The following is an 18,998-nucleotide window of genomic DNA, read 5'->3' as shown; positions in this document are numbered from 1 at the left end:
CCAAAACAGACTTTACTGACCTGTCTCGAACAGGTAAAATGAAATGTCCAACTTAGGAGGCACGTGAAAAGCAGTAACTTAGGAATAACAGCCCCCTTTTGCAATGGGTAACACGGGGCACGGTCCTTTCCAGAACGATGATGGATGGATACGGAGGGGAAGCGCTTCCCATCTGCCGCTCGCCCATCCTGTGCCGGGAGAGCGCTGCAGGGCTGTCCGGGAGCCCCTCCCGGCCGAGCTCTCCGCTGGCTGCCGGCGGGCGCGGCCCGGGGAGAAGCCGGGGGTCGGCGGGGCGGAGCGGGGCGGAGCGCGGAGCGCGGCTCCGGGCGCTGCGGGCAGCGAGGGAGGGCCGGCCCTGCGGCCGGTGACTTCATGGGAAGGAGGCGGCGGGAGGTGGGTGTCGCTTTCCGTGTGCCGGTGCCTCTGCAGGGCGGGCGCGGGCCGGGCCACAGCGCGGACGGGGGGCGGCAGCGCCGGGCTGGCTCCCCCTTCCCCCTCCCGGCCGCAGGAAGATGGAGCTTGGGTAGCGAGGGCTTGCGGGAGGAGCGGCGGGAGCAGGTAAGGGCTCTTCTCCCTCCTCCTCGCCCGCGGGGCCGCGCCGGGGGCCGGGCCGTGTCCCCCGGGTAGGTGGCACAGGTGGGCCCGGCCGTGCCCTTGCCCGGGGCTGCCCGGCTGCGGGAGCGCCCGGCTCTGGAGCTCGGACAACCGGAGGGCAAAGCCGCGGGCCGAGCCGGGCAGGGCAGAGCCGGGCAGGGCAGAGCCGGGCGTTCCCAAACGCCTCCCACCCCGTGCTCGGGTTTGCGGGCCGGGGATGCGGGAGCTCCGCCGGCTCTGCCCCCGCCCCGTCTCCCCCAGCTCATTGATGGGCTCCGGGAAGGGTTTCTGCATTGCAGACTCTCGCCGGAGCTTCGCTCCTGCGTTTGCGGCGTTCTCCTGCTCAAGGAGCCTGTGCCTGGCCGGGTGCTTCGGGGCTGCTCGGGCAAGAGGCCGATTTGGGCAGGTGGGATGTCCTTCTGTGTTTCTTGGACCGTGTCCGGACATTCGGGGGATTGACCTCGTTCCAGTAACTGTGAGATGTGCGTGTAATATTTGTTCTCTTTCTGAAAGAGCTGCAAAAGAGTATCGGTCTGGATTTGCGTGTTTAACGATCATTTGAAGTTCACGGTTTGCAGTGAGATACAATGTGCATATAAAACATAATGCAGTGAGGCACACGACCTTACATAATCTAAATTTAAAAAGCTCCCTACCCCTACGCTTACCCTGGAGGTTGTAGGAATACGTCTGTTCTAAGCTTGTTCAGTACCTATCTGACATGAAGATGCAGAGCCCCCTGTGAGCCAGTGCTGAAAATAAAAGGGTAAATTGTTGGCTACTTTTGGTGTAGTTGTGTCACAGTTAGTTCCCCATCGCTGGGCAGTGTCACACACACACACACACACACAGGGGTGGTTACTGGGCACACACAGCTCCGGCAGCAGGAGGGAATGGCCTCTTCTGCTGTCCCTTGGTTGCACCTCTAAACTGACCAGCTGTGACCTAACGCTGGCACACTGTAATAACCTCCAGGCTTCTCTCCCTGGCCCTGAATGGTGCTGCGATTTCTAGCATATAGATACAAAATTTAACGTGAGCAGAAAGAAACCTTGCTCACTTCTCATTTGACCTTCAGAGTGTCAGACAAATACTTGAAACTGATGATCAGGGCAAGTGTTTTGGAATGGGCTGGTTTAAAATATGTTGCTGGACGCAAACATGTACAACTCATATCACGTCTAGGGTGACACACCATCAGTGTTCTGAGCTCTGTATCCAAAGGAAACTAATGTCTGAAAAATTTGGCCCACATTTTAATTTAACTCAGTCCTTACAGATGACATTGACTTTAATAAAGGTTGCTATGGCACAGTTTTAAAGTAAAGTATATTAAGCTTCAGGAATTGAAACTGCTGTTGGTAGGAAGAGTGTTGTTATTTACAATCTGTTATTAAAACAGGAGTGTGTTAGCTGTTGGGGCTGGGGCTGGCTCCGTTTTCTGCTGTTGGTGTGAATTGACTAAATGGTCTCCTTTCTATGGATGGAGGCCAGATTTTTCCCAGTGTGACTGTGCTGCTCACACAGGGGCAGGCTGGGCTTTTCCCACTTGAATCTGGAAGAGAGATGAATGTCAGTGCCTGCCATCCTCTGGGAAACTTTCTATTCCGAGCCTGTGAGCGTTTGCCTGGGCTGTAGCACTGAGGGTGGTGCGGGTGCCCACACAGCCGTAATCACCGTGTGACAGGGGAGGAATGACGCTTCTGTGATCCTCCTCTCTTGTGATACTACGTTTTTGTGGCTGCATTTCTACAAGAAACTCAGTCGTCTTTGGGCCAGCTTAATTCATGTGCAATACAACAGCAGCTAGGAGAGCGAGGCTGGGTAGGGGTCAGGTCTGACAGACTCCTTTTGGTGTACGTATAGGGCAAAAACCGATTGTCTGCTTAATCATAGTGTATCTATTTTTGAAAAAGCAAATGAATTGGAGAAGATTTTAGTCTTGGTTCATCAGTACAAATTCATATAGTGGTGGTGGTGGTGGTGGCTGGGTGTTGCAGACTCAGAGTAAGCGTGGGATGAGCAGGTAGAGAGGCACTTGGCCCTTCCCTGGTAAACCTCCCTCTGCAGCGTTCCTTGTCCCCAGGACATCTCCCTCATTGTCACGTTGGCAGACTCAGCAAAAAGGCCACTGGGTGAAGGGGACTCCAGGTAAGGAGTTTTATAGAGCTGAGTACATGCAGGCTGTGAACTCTGATGCTACCAATGCAGCCATTGTGCTCATTGTTGCCATAGCTGCCCTTTGTGGTACTGGTTAAAAAATTAGAGACCCTATGGTTTAATCAGCCAAAGTACTGTATATAGAACATCTAATTTAAATTAAAACTTTGTGTTTTGAACGTAATCCCTGTGGTGGTTTTGGGTCAGTTAGAGTTTTGTATGAGTTTACTGGTGTCATATCTATGTTATTTCAGGGAAGAAATGTTTGTGTGTTTTTTTTTTTTTTTTAATTTGTTATATACTGCATAGACACATATGAACTTTAAAAATGTGTATATCACCTGGCTGTCACTTATTGTTATTTAGCTTATTCTTGCCTTTAGACATAGTAACCATGGTCTAGACAGGAGAACAGTGGCAAGGCATTCCCACAGTAGTTATGGATGGGAGTGGAGAGAAGGAAAGGACTAAGGGAACTGGCAGAATGTTTGTTTCCAAACAATCTAAACCTCATATCTTGCAGTGTTTAATGAAGTCTCCCTCTGTTTAATATATTCTGCATTCAAAAAACATAATGAAATCTGAATCTCCTTTTGACTTGAGTTTCATAGGATATCTGGGGATTCATATTAAGCAAAAATTAAACAAACTTTTAATTAAGCAGACGGGAAGCTCAAAATATCAAGTGCAACTGTTATTAAATTGAGGACTGAAAGCAGAAAAGGCTTTGTTGTTGTTGGTTTTGAAGGTTTTTTATTCTGCTGGTTCATTTGTCATTGATATGCACGGCACAGGCGTGCAAATGCATTCAGAGATGTTTAGACAAAAGCACGGAGCTGAAGGATATGTGGATCCTCTGAGCAAATGAAGCAGGTTGCCCTGATGAGAAGGCTGGCAGATATAAACCTGACTGCTTGGAAGGTCTGAAAATTCAGCAGTGTAGTCTCATGCAAGAGGAGAAGTTCACCAGTTGAGGTGTGATGAAGATGTTGTACAGGTGTTATATTGCATCTTCCTGTGTCATTGATTTCCTGTGACAAAGCATGGCACAAAGCTGACAGGTCAGGTGTCCCTGGGTAAGATGGTAGAACTGTCCTCAAATCCTTGGGAGTGTCTGATGGGTTTTCTTTTGAATGCAGGTTAGTGTATACACCTAAACATAACAGTACAACTGTTTCACTGTCAGATATTTTCTAGACTCTGTTTAGTTGTCCTTCCCCAGCTACTGACCCAAGGGGGGGAAAATTGTAGATCTAACAAGTATGGAGGTACTGAAGATGGGAAAGACTTGAGTTACAGTTCTGTTTTCATGCTGTTTCCCAACATAACTGCTTCTGTGATCATTTCTGAGCATTTCAGATTTTGAGTAGTTTAAAAAGAGAAAGCTGGTCTTGATCTATTTCAAGTCTCATTCTCAGTTTACTTAAGTTTCTTGTTGTTCTTCCACTTAAGATCAGTGCTGTCTACTTTAGGATACTGTTTTACCAGTGATTTTTAGTCAGTCGTGTTTTACTGCAGAATATTATTGACATTATCTGTATTTATTTAATCTCTTGGATAGACCTTTGGAAAAGCTTTAGGCTTGAAATAGAGAAATTGTTCAGCTTGCTTATTAGCTTTCATTAAAAGGGTTTATAAATTCATATATTATTTTAGAGTATCTCAGCCATTTGAAATACACTGGCTATGAATTTGGTTGGAAAATGTGTTTTATAGAAGACATGAAGGATTGCTGTTGCTGGAAATATTTTTCAATACTCACAGGGTTTTTTTTTTTTTTGTCAGAATGAGCATATCTGCAAACACTTCATGGTACATGTAGTAAAATTGGAATACTTCCTCTTGTATGTTGAAAATGTCATTGTTCAGAACCCTGAGTTACGGTGCTCTCTGATCATGACCTCAGTCTTGTATGTGATGCTTCAGTGTGGCCTGTATGGAGAACAAAGTATGGGGTTTTTTTGTCCAAAGGATAAAGTGGCTATTTTTACCTGTCAAGGGTTTTGCAGATACTCAGTTCTTCGCAGTGATTTTTTTTTTTCTGACTTGCACATTCTCTCAGGATCTGCTGAGTAATCATTTGCATTGAGTGGTTAATCAAAGAAGGGGCAAAACCCATTTAGAAACCGAGCAAGCTGTGAACGAATTTTGATTCTCATTTTGGTCACAATGGTTATATTTGCACTGTTGTTTTCAGAATTAGAGTAAGGAACACTGGAAACTTGTTCTTTAATCAGGTACTTGAAATATCCCATTTCTGATGCTGATGTCTGCTGGCATTCTGGCCTGTGTCGTAGGGAAGTTTACACAGTGGGTTCTGCTGTGTGTGGCCAGGAGATGGAATACTGGGCTGGTATCAGAATGTGTTCCAGTGCCTTTGATTAAAATGGCACGCTGCCATGGTGATAGTGCCATAGAAACTGGGGAAATAATCATTGCCTATTAGCAAATCTGAATGAAAAAATTCTTCTCTATTTTTCTATCTTTTATGTTTCAGCACCTCAGCAGGAATGAAACTCTGCTGATGTTATATTCCTGTTGAAAAAGATCTGGAACAAATTCCTTTGCTCCATATTACCCAGCAGGCCAGGCTGAGGTGGTTGTATTGGTGCTGCCAAAACATTAAATGCACGGACAGCTTCTGGTCTCGAGGGCACTGGAGCAGAGACCTTTCTTACAGCATTGGTGTTTGTTGTTAAGTCACTTTACTCTCTTCCACTCTGATTACTTTCTAAATAGTGCAGTAAGTGTAATTTCCTTCAAAAGCACTCCAGCAAAGAAAGGCCATGGCTGTGTCCCACACACAGCCAGAGTCTGCACAGACACAGCAAGTAATGACAGAACCTGAACTGGGGAGCCTGACTTTGCAGAGGGGTTTGCCTGTCTTGAACTGCACAAATCATGAGTCCAAGAATGCCAAAAAAAGATCATGGAGCAGCAATACCTGCACTGGCTTAGCTCTTCCCACCTCCTGAGATCTGCTCCCTAAGAAACAAAAGTGCAAGACAGTCCCTCACTTGGGTTGCTCTGTCTCCTGGCTGGAATGAGTCATTTCTCTATTACTGGTTAGTGACTCTGTAGGGTATTTACACCCCACTGGAAACTGCTAAGCAAGGACAGGGCGGGAGTGGACCCAGATATATCTGGATATATCTGTCTAGGTATGTGCTCATTGAATTTCTGTGCAAACACTGACATTGCCTTTAAAGTTTCTGAGGTGGAGCAAAGGAGCTTTTAACCCGTGTTAAATAATTTCCCTATTAGTGCTGAGTTCTGTATAAAAGACAGATGTTTAATGGTGGTAAACCCGAGTTTCTCAGTTGGATTGACCCTGGACTAAGCAGCAGACAGAAGCAGTAAACACAGACTGTCACTTAGATACAGATATGACAGCACACTTTCTCTAATCAGAGTAACATCCTTACCTGGGAACAGAACCCAGAGCAGATACAAAGCACTGCAGATGGATGTGTCAGGGACACTTAGATCTGCCAGCCCTTCACAGAAACCTGCCTGTCTCTTACCTGAGAATAGCAAATATCCCAGGAGCTCTGAGTCTTGAGCTGTTACATTGTTGACTCCAGAGAAGAGGACATACAGATGTATTAAATAACTCTGTGGTAATGGGAAGAGATTGTTTCAGTGTAAAGAAAGTATTGATTTAGCAAACTATAATTAAGTGTGAAGCAATGAAATCACCTCCACGTCTCTCTAAATGACTCTTTACATCCTTGTCTCTGGAAGAGCACAAGTGATTTGAAGGGAAGGCACATTTCTGAAAGCAGAAAGAATGCCAGAATACACAAGGCTTGGATAAAGTTCCCAGGTGGGACAGATACAGGGAGTGTGGTAACCTCAGATCGGCAGGTGAGGAAGAGCTGGAGACAAACTTCCCTTCAGCTCCAATGATCAGAAGCAGCAGATAATGGAGCAGCCTCCCAGAGAAGGTCAGGAGGGTAGTGTTAAATAAAGCCAGGTCGATACAGTGTTTGCTCTTTACTCTATTGAGGCTGTGTGCTGTTAAGAAATTGAAGAGTGGTGTGGTTTTTCATTAACCCTGAGTATTGGTGATGTCTGAGCATTTGGAAGCTGAGGATTAAATTCAGGGATTACGAGGTTAATCTGAAAATTCAGAATTTAAATGAAATACCGCAACAGCTGAGATGCTTTACAGATATATATGTATGTTTAGTTTTTCAGTAATCATAAAAACAGGGCTTGAAATAAAACTGTGGGAAGGCACATCAATGCCAAGTCCTTTTGGGGGGGAATTCCAGGTCTGGGTGACAGTTTGCCCCAGAGATCTGAGGTTCTGTGAGTTACTCTCACGGCTTCCTGTCGTGTATATTTTGATGTCACAGGAGGCAGGGGAAGAAGTCAGATAATCTAATGTTGGATTTGAAAGATCCATGTGAAGGACTGAATTCCTGAGCTGTGTGGTTGGGGGTGTCTGTGGCTGGGGAACAGTGCAGAAGCTCAGTGTTTCTTACCACAGACAGGCTATTCCTTCAGGATCCTTCATATGAATGCAAAGAAACCTCAGATATACAGAACCCACACCTCTGTCTGTAATCGAAGTTTTCTTAGATGTTTGTGTTATGGTTCTGTTCATTGCGAATTTCTTCAAGATAGAGTTTCAAATAAAATAGGAAAAGTTGTTTTCACAATATAAATAATCTTCCTCTCCTGAGAGGCACCCAGAAGTGCTCTACTGATTTTCTTTTTCTCTCATTTTTCTGTCTGTAAGCATACCTGTGTCTCTCTGCTCTAACATTCCAGTCTGAGGATGCTGAGTAGATAAGGACTGTAAACAGTTTGGGGCAGGAAATACAAAGAAAGATATTCATTAGTGTATAGTCAGACTGTAAATTCTCAAAGCAGAATTTAATCAGGATTAATAAAAGGATGCATTTTCTTGGCAAGAATAGGAGGCGACCAGAGGCTGTGAAAAAACATCTTACATGAAGGTTCTCTTGAAGAAGGTCTGTAGAGGTCTGGAATCTCTCCTGGGCAACACAGTTTACATTTTTATAAATCTGCATTGTTGAAAACTTCTGACATTGATAGACAAAAGCATGTGCAGGAGAAAGAGTAGCACCATAAAGACTAGAGCTGTGTTGTTTGTAACAAAATCACTGTGCTGTCTCTCTCTGGGCTACATCATCTCTGAGATGGGAAACAACTCTCCTCTGTCACATAATCCATCCCAAATCCTTGTCTCAGTTCCTTTACCCTTCAAATGCAGAATCCCTGTAACTGGCATAGGAGGATGGGTCAAACAGTGGCTTCCAACACTGAATTGGAAATTAAATCTCAGAATGAGAAAATAGCCTTTGAGTTGTGGAATTCTGAGCATCTGTGGCAGAAGGTTGGCTCAGAGGGAATGTCTGTGGCAGTAAAATACATTTTGAGCTGAAATGCTAAAAGAGTGGATGGCCAACAAGTGGGCTTAGTTCACTGTTCCTGCATTCAGTTCACTGTTGCTCTGCTCATACCCACAGAACAGTCTTTTGCTGTCAGAGAGTTTCAGATTAAGTCCCGGATGTTTTAAAACGCGTCTTATGACTAATATCTATGAAAAAAAAATCTATTTTGAGCTGCTTGAAATGATGCCATGTCAGTATATTCATTTTTAAAGTGGGGCAAAATGTAACTGTATGAAATAGCTTGCCATATAGGTGTGATTTCTGGTGATATTTTATCTTCAGGCTATATCTTTCTTGGATATGGCCATGGAAAATATGTTATGTTTAGGGAGAGGAAGAAAAAAAAAAAAAAAGATTTCCATGAAACCTGTAACCTCACCAGTATGGATTTCGTGGTCTTAAGAGGAGATAATTTATAACTATTCAATGCTGAACAGTAAAACCCTGAGAACTAGATGCAAAATTCTCTAATAAATGAAACTCTAATTACGGTAGCTTGTGGTTATCGTGTTTTTCTCAGCATACCATGATCAATTTACCCTGGTGGTAATTACCACTGGAGATAATGAGCACTGCAGACAGCAGTTCTGCAAGTGCTGGGAAGGTGAACTCGAGTGTCTGTACAGGTGTTCATGCAGAACGTGACCTCAGTGTGATCCCCCAGCTGAAGTTACAGAGCAGAGGAAACGCAGTAGCTGTTTATATAAAACTGTGTGTGTCCTTACAAGGGGCTATCGGTGTCCCTGAAAGGTGTGAGGTTGCTGGAAGTGTAGCTGAAGATTATTTACAGACACCTTTGTGAAATTGTGAAAATATTTACGGGAAACCTGCAGGTACCTTTAAGCCTTGTAAAATGGTTTGGAGTTAGGGAAGCAGCTAATCCTGCAGCAGTTTGCCAGGAAAGTTGAGGGCTTTTTTTTTTTTCTTCTGTGGTTTGTGGTTTATTTGGGTTTTAATTTTTAGAAGTTCCTAAGCAACCAGGTAGGAAAGAGCTTATTGCCTACTTAATAAAATATCAGGATAGAGAGAGCTGCTAATTATACATGCAGTGCTCCTTCTGTGTTGCTTCTTCACGTTCCCACTGCTTGGCTGGAGTGTAGTGGTGTTACATATTTGTAGATCTAACAGCTCTTCTTCAAGCCTTGCACTGTTAAATTGGGTCACTGCATATAATGCATGTTAAATGAGACAGGAGGGGCTTGTTGTATTTACAGAAAAAGTTAGCAGAGGATTTCACAGTGTTACAGGAAACATGTTATGGTTAAGAATAAGCATATTTTGTTTAGATGCATCACTTACTAGTCATTCACAAACCAAGCAATGTGATCTTCTGGAGTACATCTCTCTAGGTCTGGAAATGGCTCAGGATTTGGTAGAGTTGACCAAGCATAGCATAAAGCAGGCTGCAGCTCTGGGATCCAGTGCCTTGCTTAGATCTTGGCTCAGTGATTTGCAACAGAACATTTGAGTGTTTCATGTTAATAGTTGAGATTTTTTTTTTTTTTTAGACACTAAAATGAATTATTTTGTGTCAGTGGCCAATGCAGAGAAAATTGTTTTAAAAGTCTCCAATGCTCCTTGCCTCACTTGAAAAGCTGACTGCAGGTCCTGAAGAGATCAGATGACTTTTTTTAATGGGACTTAGGCTTCTAGGTCATACAGAGTATTTTTGAAAAGTTAGTTCCTGTCCTAATGATTAAAATTCCACATAAAATTGTAACTTCATTAGTAGCCAAGCTGTAAAACCCCAGTTCAAAAAACATGGATTCTATATCTGAAAAAGTAGAGCTGCATATTAGTCCCAAGCCCTGGTGTGTTCTCTGTGCTTTACAGAAAGGAGCAGTTTCCTGACCCTTAAAACTGAACCATTTCAAACTGAAGCTGCAGTTGTTGAAGTCTTTGATCAGCTGTGGCAGATGCAGCACCTCCAGTGTTCCCTCCCAGCCTCAGCCCTTCTGTGATCCTGGGGTGTTGCAGGGCTGCTCTAAATGCAGGTTGTCTTATTAATTCCATGCTTGCCAATGATAAGGTTTGTACTATGATAATAATGAGTAGTCATGAAACAGAGTTTCTAAAATATCTATTTTCAGTACCTCTTAAGAACAATTCAAATGAAACTGCCCAAAGAGCAGGCAAATGTACTGCTGCTACCAAAATCTGCCCAGTGTTCAGGGGAGCTGGGCTTCAAAGTTACCTTGTCTTACTCCAGAGTGTAGTTTCTGTGTATTAATGGGTAAATTCTTCGGAGTTTGCATCTGCTGTGGTCTGCAGTGGGGATTTAGTGTTTTGGTGGAGAGGTGCCTGGGATGGGACTCATTAGATTTCTGGGGCAGGTGGGATGTTGATGAGGTTTCATGCTCTGATCTCCTGATCCCACTCAAGCTGTAGAACTTGGTGGAGGAATTTCTTCCTGAAAATCTGTAGGTCTTGTTGCCCTATAGCATCCTTTCCAGAAAGACACTCTGGATTTAGATTCCTAATTCATTAGATGAACATCACGAATCCATAAAGAGGAGCAGCTTTGGTCACACGGGATGTGCCTCTGTGGTTCGAAGCAGCTGCTTTGTATTTCCTTTCTTGTGACTGAGAGTGCAGTAGAATGAGCAGCCTGGGTTTAAAATGTGACAGAGGAGGATTTGCTTTCATAGGATAGCTGGGCTGGTGCCTCAGTTAACAGTAAGAGCAAGCAGGTTTTGGAGTTGTCATGACTTAAAACATACAAACACATTTGTGATCATAGGGTGTGAAATGGATCTACATACTTATTTCAACAGAATTTGCTTTCTGTCTGCATTTTATAAAGTTTATTTATTTATCCTCTGACAGAAAGCTGCTGTTGAGTGCTGCTGGGACTGGAGGTAACTTCAGAGGCCTGTGTGTGTGAGTCAGGTTGGAGAGTCAAGGCCAGGGTGGAGAGGCTGCCAGTGCCATTGTACAGTGGCACTTGCAGTGTGTGATGTGTCTGGAACAGCCCAGTGTCCAGCAGAGCAAGTGTTTGGGGGAGAGGTTTCCTCTGTTCACAGCATAAGCCCAGACAGTTGGTAAAGTTCATGCTTAGCTGCAGAGCTCGGATGTGATCACTGGAGATGAGGATCTGCCGTAAATAAAGGAGTAGGTCATTCATCTTTTGAGGGCTGTTCTGCGAGTACAGAGGCCTTGAGGATAACAGAACTTCAGTGGCAGAACCTGCTGGCTCTTGTGCGTCAGTGTGGTGTTATCTGGAAGAGAATAGTAGTATACTAATAAACTTGCATGCTTTCCAGCTGAATTACCAAACTGTTGAAAATATTTTAGTTGCCTTTCTCAGATCCTTACTGTTAATGAAATTACCTCCTAAGATTTTGTGTATCTGAAAAGATGCAATAACAGTGCCAGAAATTAAATTAATATGCCATGGGAGCTTTCCTAATGAAATTAATATGGTATTTATAACCTTTTTAAAGAGGCTTTTCGCCAGTTACAGCATAAAATGAACTCCCAGGAGACTAAGATGCTCTTTTTCTGTCCAAGCTTTTGTACTTCTGCCTGCTTCCTTTCATGATATAGGAAATGGAAATCATGATTGCCTTTGCAGCAACACTCTGATACAGGATTTCTAAGTTTACTTGGTAGAAAAGGAATCCAAAGGTGGATTGGTGCTAAAACAGCAGGGACAGCACATGACTGTCAGTTTACATCTCAGATGATGATCTCAAGGTTTGCTCTGTGTGGAGGCCTTACATAGTGTGAGAACTGTCACGTGCTGCACAACCTGACCTGATGAATTTCAGGTTGCTTTGCAGTCCTTTAAGGATTCAAAAGACTCCCCTGCTGACTGTGTGAGCAGAACATACAGCTGAATCTTTACAACGTGAAGGTGACATAATAGTGGCAAGAAAATGTCTTTGTTCTTACTGTGAATTTCTATTTTTATTTTTTCCAACTTTTCATCTGACTTTTTGTTGATGACCTTGGCTTTGGTGCTTCCTGCGTGGTTCATGTGAGGGTGTCCCAGTGCTGGACTGGGGAAGGGCCAAATTTGCCCTCAGTGTCCAGGGTCAGGGGTGTTCTCTGTAGGTGGCTGGAGGGAACTGCCCTCACAAACAGATGGCATCTGGGGGGGTTCAGGGTCCAAAGGCATCACTTGTGCATCTCACTGTTAGCATTCCAAAACTTTTTTCAGTTATTAAAACACTTGTATATTTGAAAGAAATGTTAATGGACTTTCTTAGATTGCACTGTAGAGGCAACAGTGTTTCCTCTTGTTGTTGTATCTGTGTTTCAGGATATGTTGAGGAGGGAGCATTTAGAATCTGAAGAACAGCTTCAGAGATAAGCAAACTTCTTAATTTTCTCCTGGCACAGGCCCTTCAAGGAGCAGATACCCATCTCTTGCTCTTTCCTTGCACTGTTTCTGTAGTTTCTGGTTCTGCTGCTCTGTTTGAATCAGTGGGTTATCTGCACATCCAGTGTTCCCAAGAGGAAACAATATGGAGTGTGATTGTTTCTTCTGTTGGTGTAACAGCCTTCCTGCTGCTGAGTATCAGACTTGATTGAGAGTGTTTCAGCCAGCCTCGAGAACTGTGCTGCTGACTGGAACCAAAGGAGTAGCAGCAAAACGTGTGCTTGGCACAGTTCTGGTCAAAAGCACTTCTGCTGTTCAGTTTGGAAGGAAATTCATGAAGTAAATCTCGGGCAGTTTGCTCTACTTCTGTGGCAGAACCAAAAGAGATGTCCTAATATTTTTTTTTTTTATTTTTAAATTTTTAATTTACTAAATTAGAGAAAAAGGGGTCAAGAACAATTAGAGAATTAAGATATCACCCTTTATGCAAAGATAAAACACATTTTATGGTCTTCAGTATGGGTTTTCTTTGCATTTGGGTTTGTTCCAATGTTGTACCGGGGTGGGGGGTTTTTTTGAGGCGCTTTTTTGTTTCAGTTTTTTCTCACACATGCTGTTTAATACCAAGCTGATGAGCAGCCAGGATTTGCAGGGTAACTGACAAAAACCCACCTCATTATTTTGGTCCTGTATGAGCTGGGATGAAAAAACCCTCGGAGCTGCAAGAGGTGACTGTCACAGTCCCTGTTCCTGCAGGACAGCAATTGCTCCATACAAAGCTGTGACGTGGCTTGTTGCAAACCTGGCACTGGAAGGGAAGTCAGGCTCCTGCTGAGTGACCATGTGGTTATTGGCTTATCATATCAGATCCCTTCTTATTAAAACCTTTCCTTCCCTATGAAGAATATTTGCAGAATGATGTTGTGGTATTCACCATCCTGACTGATGGATCAGGTGGTGAAGTGCAGACATGGAGCACTGACAGCTCATCTCTCCTCACTGGAGTTGGAGTCAGTTTAGATGGGAATAACTCCCCATCTGAAAGCAGGCAAACCACCCAGTGAGCCAGTGGGTCGTGTTTTGGTGTGTGTAGCACTAAAAGAAAGGAAATGAAGTCCCCAAGTAGATTTTGTATCTAGTCATGGGTGTCATCTTTCTAGTCTGTCTCTGAGCCTGTTTCTTCCTGCTCAGAAAGGCAAGAAAATGTATGTATTTTGTGGTTCTCTTTAAAATCAGCTGCTTTTCAGCTCCTTGGAACGGGATGTTTTGTAAATGTCCACGTCCTATCAACCTGCCTTTGCATCTTCCAGCAGCGTGATTCTCCAGCTTCTGGTCACTCTCAGCTGGGGTTTACTCAATATTGGAGATTAACACTCTGATTCTGAATTGTACCTTCATCTTCCCTTGAGAGATCATTTAACTGGGGAGTAAGGGACTGTATAGAGGATAATTGCCAAATTTATAAAAACTGAAGGGAACAGCTGCTTGATAATGTGGTAATCAGTTGTATTACTGCCCATGGCAAGTGAAGAATCTTGATTAGCCTCAATACACATGCCCTGATATTTCTGGAAGAAGGTTTTTTTGATTTTTGAGAATACCATGAGCCAGAAGACCCCTGTGTCTGAGGCAACATTTTTAACTTCAGGGAAAGTGGCTGCAGAGAATGCAGCAAGTGATTCTGTGTTAAACCTGTGCCCTTAAAACAAGGACATGAGCTCTGTATGTAAACACTTTGAGTTGGGTTTGTTTCCCACAAGTGGATAACTGTATAGTTTCTTCAATAAACTGGAAGATACAGACTGTTGAACCCTTAGGCCATTTTAATTTTAGACACCTAAATTTAGAGTTTGGACTCGCATTTAGAGCGCTGGGTTTGAAAGATTTGGACTGGAACCCAAGAGCTTCACCCTGTCCCTACTTCCATTACTGTCATCTCTCTGAACCCCTCCCTCCTACTGGGATTAATAGCACTTCTTTCTGTCTGGAGACCTTCTCAAATTGCTTTATTCGTTTTTCACTCATTTTGCTTCAGAAAGAATGTATGTTGCACTTCCTTTATTAAAAAAAAATGAAGCAGATACGGAATGCAGTACGTTTTTCACTTGTAATTAGACATTTACAACTGGCTGTGTAGGTGCAGCTGACTGTGGATCTCTTCATTTAGCTGTGCTGTGTGTCCTATGAGAGTGGATTAATAGACAAAGCTCGTGGGGGGAACGGGTGAGAGAAAATGAGCAGGACATTTGGAGTGAACTGGAAATCCACTGGAGTTCTCTCTTTCGGTTCAGACAAACCAAAGCAATTTATTAGTTTTGATTATTGTAATTTAGAAAGTTGCTCTCCCAAGTGAAATGATCTTTTTTTTTCCAACTTGTTAATGCAGTCTAAGTCTTGGGATAAGATTTACTGTGTGATGACCATTGCCCAGTCTTGGAAGGAAGTTGGTTAAGGGGCTGCAGCTGTGTCTGAGGGGACACTGCGTGAAAGCCACTGAGGTCTTGAAAAATCAGCCAAGCTGTAAAATTGAACTGTGAAATCTCTAGATGGGGCAGCTTATGAGGGATATCAGTCTGGATGTCATTGGGAGCAATTTGAGGTAAAAGTCAGAACAGTGTCTGATAGAAGATTTTTTATTATTATTATTTTATTAAATTTATTTATTTATTTTATTATTATATTTATTATATTTATTATATTTATTTTTATTGTTTATACTTATTTATATTATTATGGGTATTTTTGGTGTTAACTTATGTGTTCCCGTAATTGCCTGGATTGGAAAGTAAAAGTTACAGTATATGCTGACTCTTTTAGATTTCATAATCAAGAAAACATCTACAAATAAAAGAAAGTTGTTACATCTGTACAGAGGAGAGACTGACAGACAGATGCTTATGTTCTGGAAGGGGAAGTAGTCTTTAATATACTCAGTTTTACCTGATAGCTCAGCACAGTTGCATATTTAACCTGTTCCTGCTGTTCAGCACTGGCAATCAGAGCCAGCACATTCTGTGCTGGAAGGCATTAAAATCAGATCAGTGCAGCTTTATATGAAACCAGTGGCCTCCAACCACAGACAAATGTGAAGTCTGTCAACCAGATTGCTGGGCTGGGCTGGGCTGCAGACAGCGCTGGAGTTCCAAAATACATTAGGGATGCTAATCTCTGATATTGTTCCCAGTGTGCCACAGAGATAGGATTTGAAGTGACACTGAATTCCTTTAATCACTCGCCTTTATTCTCAGCAGCTCAGTGGAATTAAGCTTTGGGCCAGACAGTGAGGGCTAGAAGCCATTTCTGTGAGCTTTGCAGAAAGCAGCTATCATGAAGTGTTCTTTTATTTTCATGTGTAATTTGGGAAGAGAAGTGTTATTTTCCAGTGCCGTGGAGAAATTAATATACATTTCATGAACCATTTTTGTGTCACGTTTCAATGCTATCCAAGAGCAACTGTCAGCAAAATCTGTCATCCCCCACCTCTCCAAAGCCACAAAACAAGCTCAGCAATGTCTGTTGTTTCTTTAATGATACATATCAACAGCTGTACAATAACTGCAGAGTCGTTAAGGCACAAAGCAGAGCTAAAGGTGTGTGTGTCCCTGTGCTGGGAGGGTCCCAGGATGAAGCAGCAGTTGTGTGTCAGGGCAGGGAAGGGTGGGAAAGCACAACAGCACATCCCTGCAGGCGTGTCCTGATGGCCACAGGCTCTGGGCATGTGCCCAGCTCTGAGAGGAGGATCCCAGTGAAAGACATGCTTGCAGCTTAGGAGGGATAAAACTTGCTTTTTGCCTTAAATCACTGGCATTTCACTTCTTCCAGAGTATGAGAAGCAGTAGTTGTTGGAAGTTCCAGCATGCTGTCTCTCACACCGTTTGTTTTTTATCATAGTTCTGATGAATATTTTTTTGTTTTGTCAACACTATTTTACTTTTCTACGTTTTAGAAAGTCCAAAGGAGCTTGACTTAGATGATGGGATATAGCTTTCTCTGAGGAATTTATACTTCTGTCTGTTCAGAAATCCCATGAATGGGCTGCAGCTGTTAGATGGCAGAGGTAATACCCAATTTGGGTTGTGCTCCAGATAACAGAATAAACAGATTATGTAGGAAATTGTTTAGGACAAGATAAAAAAGTTAATGATATGCATTTCTTAGATATTTCATGGTTTGGGTGGACACATTAAAACTAGGCTGGAATAGATTATCTTTTTTAATAGACCAGGTTATAAATCCGAAAGAATTTCAAGTGCTGAGAGCATAAGGTTTTCTGATTGGTTGGTGTGTTTTTACTTCAGAAAGAGCTGTGAGTTTGATGGGATGCCTTTCTGAAAGGCAATCAACTTTGATAAAGGAGATTCTGTGGATTGAAGAATGAAATCTGATAGTTAAGGCTAAGTGAGAATTGAGTTCAGCAGATGTACCAGGGAAAAATATCTAAATCAAAGCTACTAAAGAAAGGAAACCCTCGCACTGTATCTTCCTGAAAGGGTGCCCTGCCAACATAGCTGTAACAGGTAGTCTAAGAGTGGGAAACAAATAATTTGGGTAAAGAAGTGTAAATTTGTATTATTGAATACTTTACCATACCCTTTTCTATAGGTTTCAAAACCTTTGAAAATAAATTCCTTCTTAGTATGTCATCCAGTTAAGTTTAAAATGGATTTTATTATTCAAAGAGGAATTATAATGTCATGTGACAGCTTAGGCTGGGGGTTTGAGACAGAACTTACTGAACTTTCAGTCTGGTGTGTTACAGCAATCTGCAACTGGGGAGTTAAAGACGGTGTACAGATCGAATAATTAAATGATAACAGACTTATTTTTCTAAAAAGCTGCTCATCTGTCAGAAATGATTATTTTATTTCTTTCTTGGTACACATACATTTTGCCTGCAGTGGTGGGGGTGGTTTTGCTGTGGGTGTCTGAGAACGTGCTTCTGATTGACGACCTGAGCTGTCTTCTCAGGTGCTGAAGCAAAGAAGTGTCGAGGGCACTGCCCCAGCACCTGCTGCTCCTGCAGGGAGGGGGGCAGAGGTGCTGCTGCCCTGCCCGGGGTGCTGCTGCTCTGCCACAGGGACTGCTTTGCTGGGGGAGCTGCCAGTGACAGTCATGGCCAGCTTTCCATCTGTACCCGTGATTGCCTCTCTCCCAGAGCTGAGTTTGGCTGTGGTCAGAGGGAGATGGAATGCAGAAGTGGAAATTCTGAGCTCTGGGGAACTCTAAAATGTGATCTTCTGGTAGGAAAGGGAATGTAGCAAGTTACTACATTTAAAATACTTAGATTACTACAGTGGCTTTGATTTAGTAGCCGTTGCGTTTCAGGAAGTTTTTGGATTTGTTTTCCTCTCCAGGAATTGGATGGAGGATTCCCTGTGAATAACAGTGTTATTTCTGTTGCCTTCCTTGTAATTCTGCATCCTCCCCCCTTCCCTGCTCTCTTGTAGGCTGTATCTCAGGACTCTGTCCTCTCAATAATGTGCTGAGTTGAACAAAGGCCAAGAGGCTTTTGGGACTGCATGTTGGTAACTTGGTTTTACCAACTTGTCTTAAAGTAACATTTACACCTGTGACAATATTCTCTGATTCTGCATGAATTGCTGGTTCACCAAGGCAGCAAATTTGTTCCTCTGGCTGTTTTACTGTTAATTTTAGAAGGTGTTTTCCTATCTGCAAGCTTGAAACATATTTTGGCAGCTAATACCACTGTAAATGTGAAAGCAGGAAGAATTGGAACGTGGCAATGAACATAGCTGGAGCATGCTGTGTTGTTTTTTGGAATATCAAAGTCCAAACAGGATTTGACATGTTTGCTTCCTCAGATTGAGGAAGAAGAGGCTTCTGCTGAGAGCTTAAAAGATGAATTCTGTGTATTTCCAAGGTTTTCAACAAAGGAGCAAATTGGGTATTTGAGCAGCTAGGAAAGGAGTAGGAAAGGAATTAACTCCTGGTTAATTCATTTCCCACCATCCCCTGTCTACACACAGGGCAGAGGGACTTTATTTTAGGCAAATCTTAACAGAGCTGCTTTTCCTTGCAGTCATCAGTATATTCCTATTTGTGGAATATTTGTCACGTGGTTCTATTGCCATTTAAAGGAAAAGAATTTAAATAATCCCTTTAATGAGCTGTGATCATTAAATTAATTTGGAATACTAAAATACAAGTTTCCCTCCAGGCTTAGTAAGAGTTGACTTCGCAGCTTTCCCAGACAGCCCTGTCCACCGTTAGGGACACAGCTGATTCTACCAGAAACACTGCAAGACACTAAATATTTTGAGTTTTCCAGTGTCTAAATAATATCCTGTTGAACTTAAGTGCTCAGTTTATTGAAAGGATGCTTACCTGCAAAAATAGGTGTTGTGAAAGGAATCAGCATTTCTCTTGCTCTTTGCAGTAAATGGGGGACAAAATATCGAGGCTGATTTTGTGAGATGGGAAGGTTCACACTTCTAGGATACAACTAAAACAGAATACAGCAGAGTTTTACTGTT

At 43.0% G+C, this 18,998-nt stretch overlaps 1 long non-coding RNA gene across 2 annotated transcripts in view; it reads left to right on the top strand.

Moving 5' to 3' along the window:
- Positions 1-340: 340 nt before the first annotated feature.
- LOC114071055 overlaps positions 341-18,998 on the top strand; it is a 39,004-nt gene continuing 20,346 nt past the window's right edge. Inside the window, exon 1 of one of the 2 annotated variants that reach the window (XR_003573998.1) lies at positions 341-393. This is a non-coding gene — a long non-coding RNA (uncharacterized LOC114071055). Of the gene's footprint in view, positions 394-895; positions 1,001-18,998 lie in introns of those variants that run through there. The other variant, XR_003573999.1, reaches the window with a different exon arrangement.

Source organism: Empidonax traillii, unplaced genomic scaffold (genome assembly GCF_003031625.1).
Source record: "Empidonax traillii isolate 1590-97213 ecotype Southwest subspecies unplaced genomic scaffold, ASM303162v1 scaffold1816:size58385, whole genome shotgun sequence".
Classification (NCBI taxonomy): Eukaryota; Metazoa; Chordata; class Aves; order Passeriformes; family Tyrannidae; genus Empidonax; species Empidonax traillii.
The sequence above is the reverse complement of the archived record's forward strand: the minus strand, read 5'-3'. Positions and strand labels throughout refer to the sequence as shown.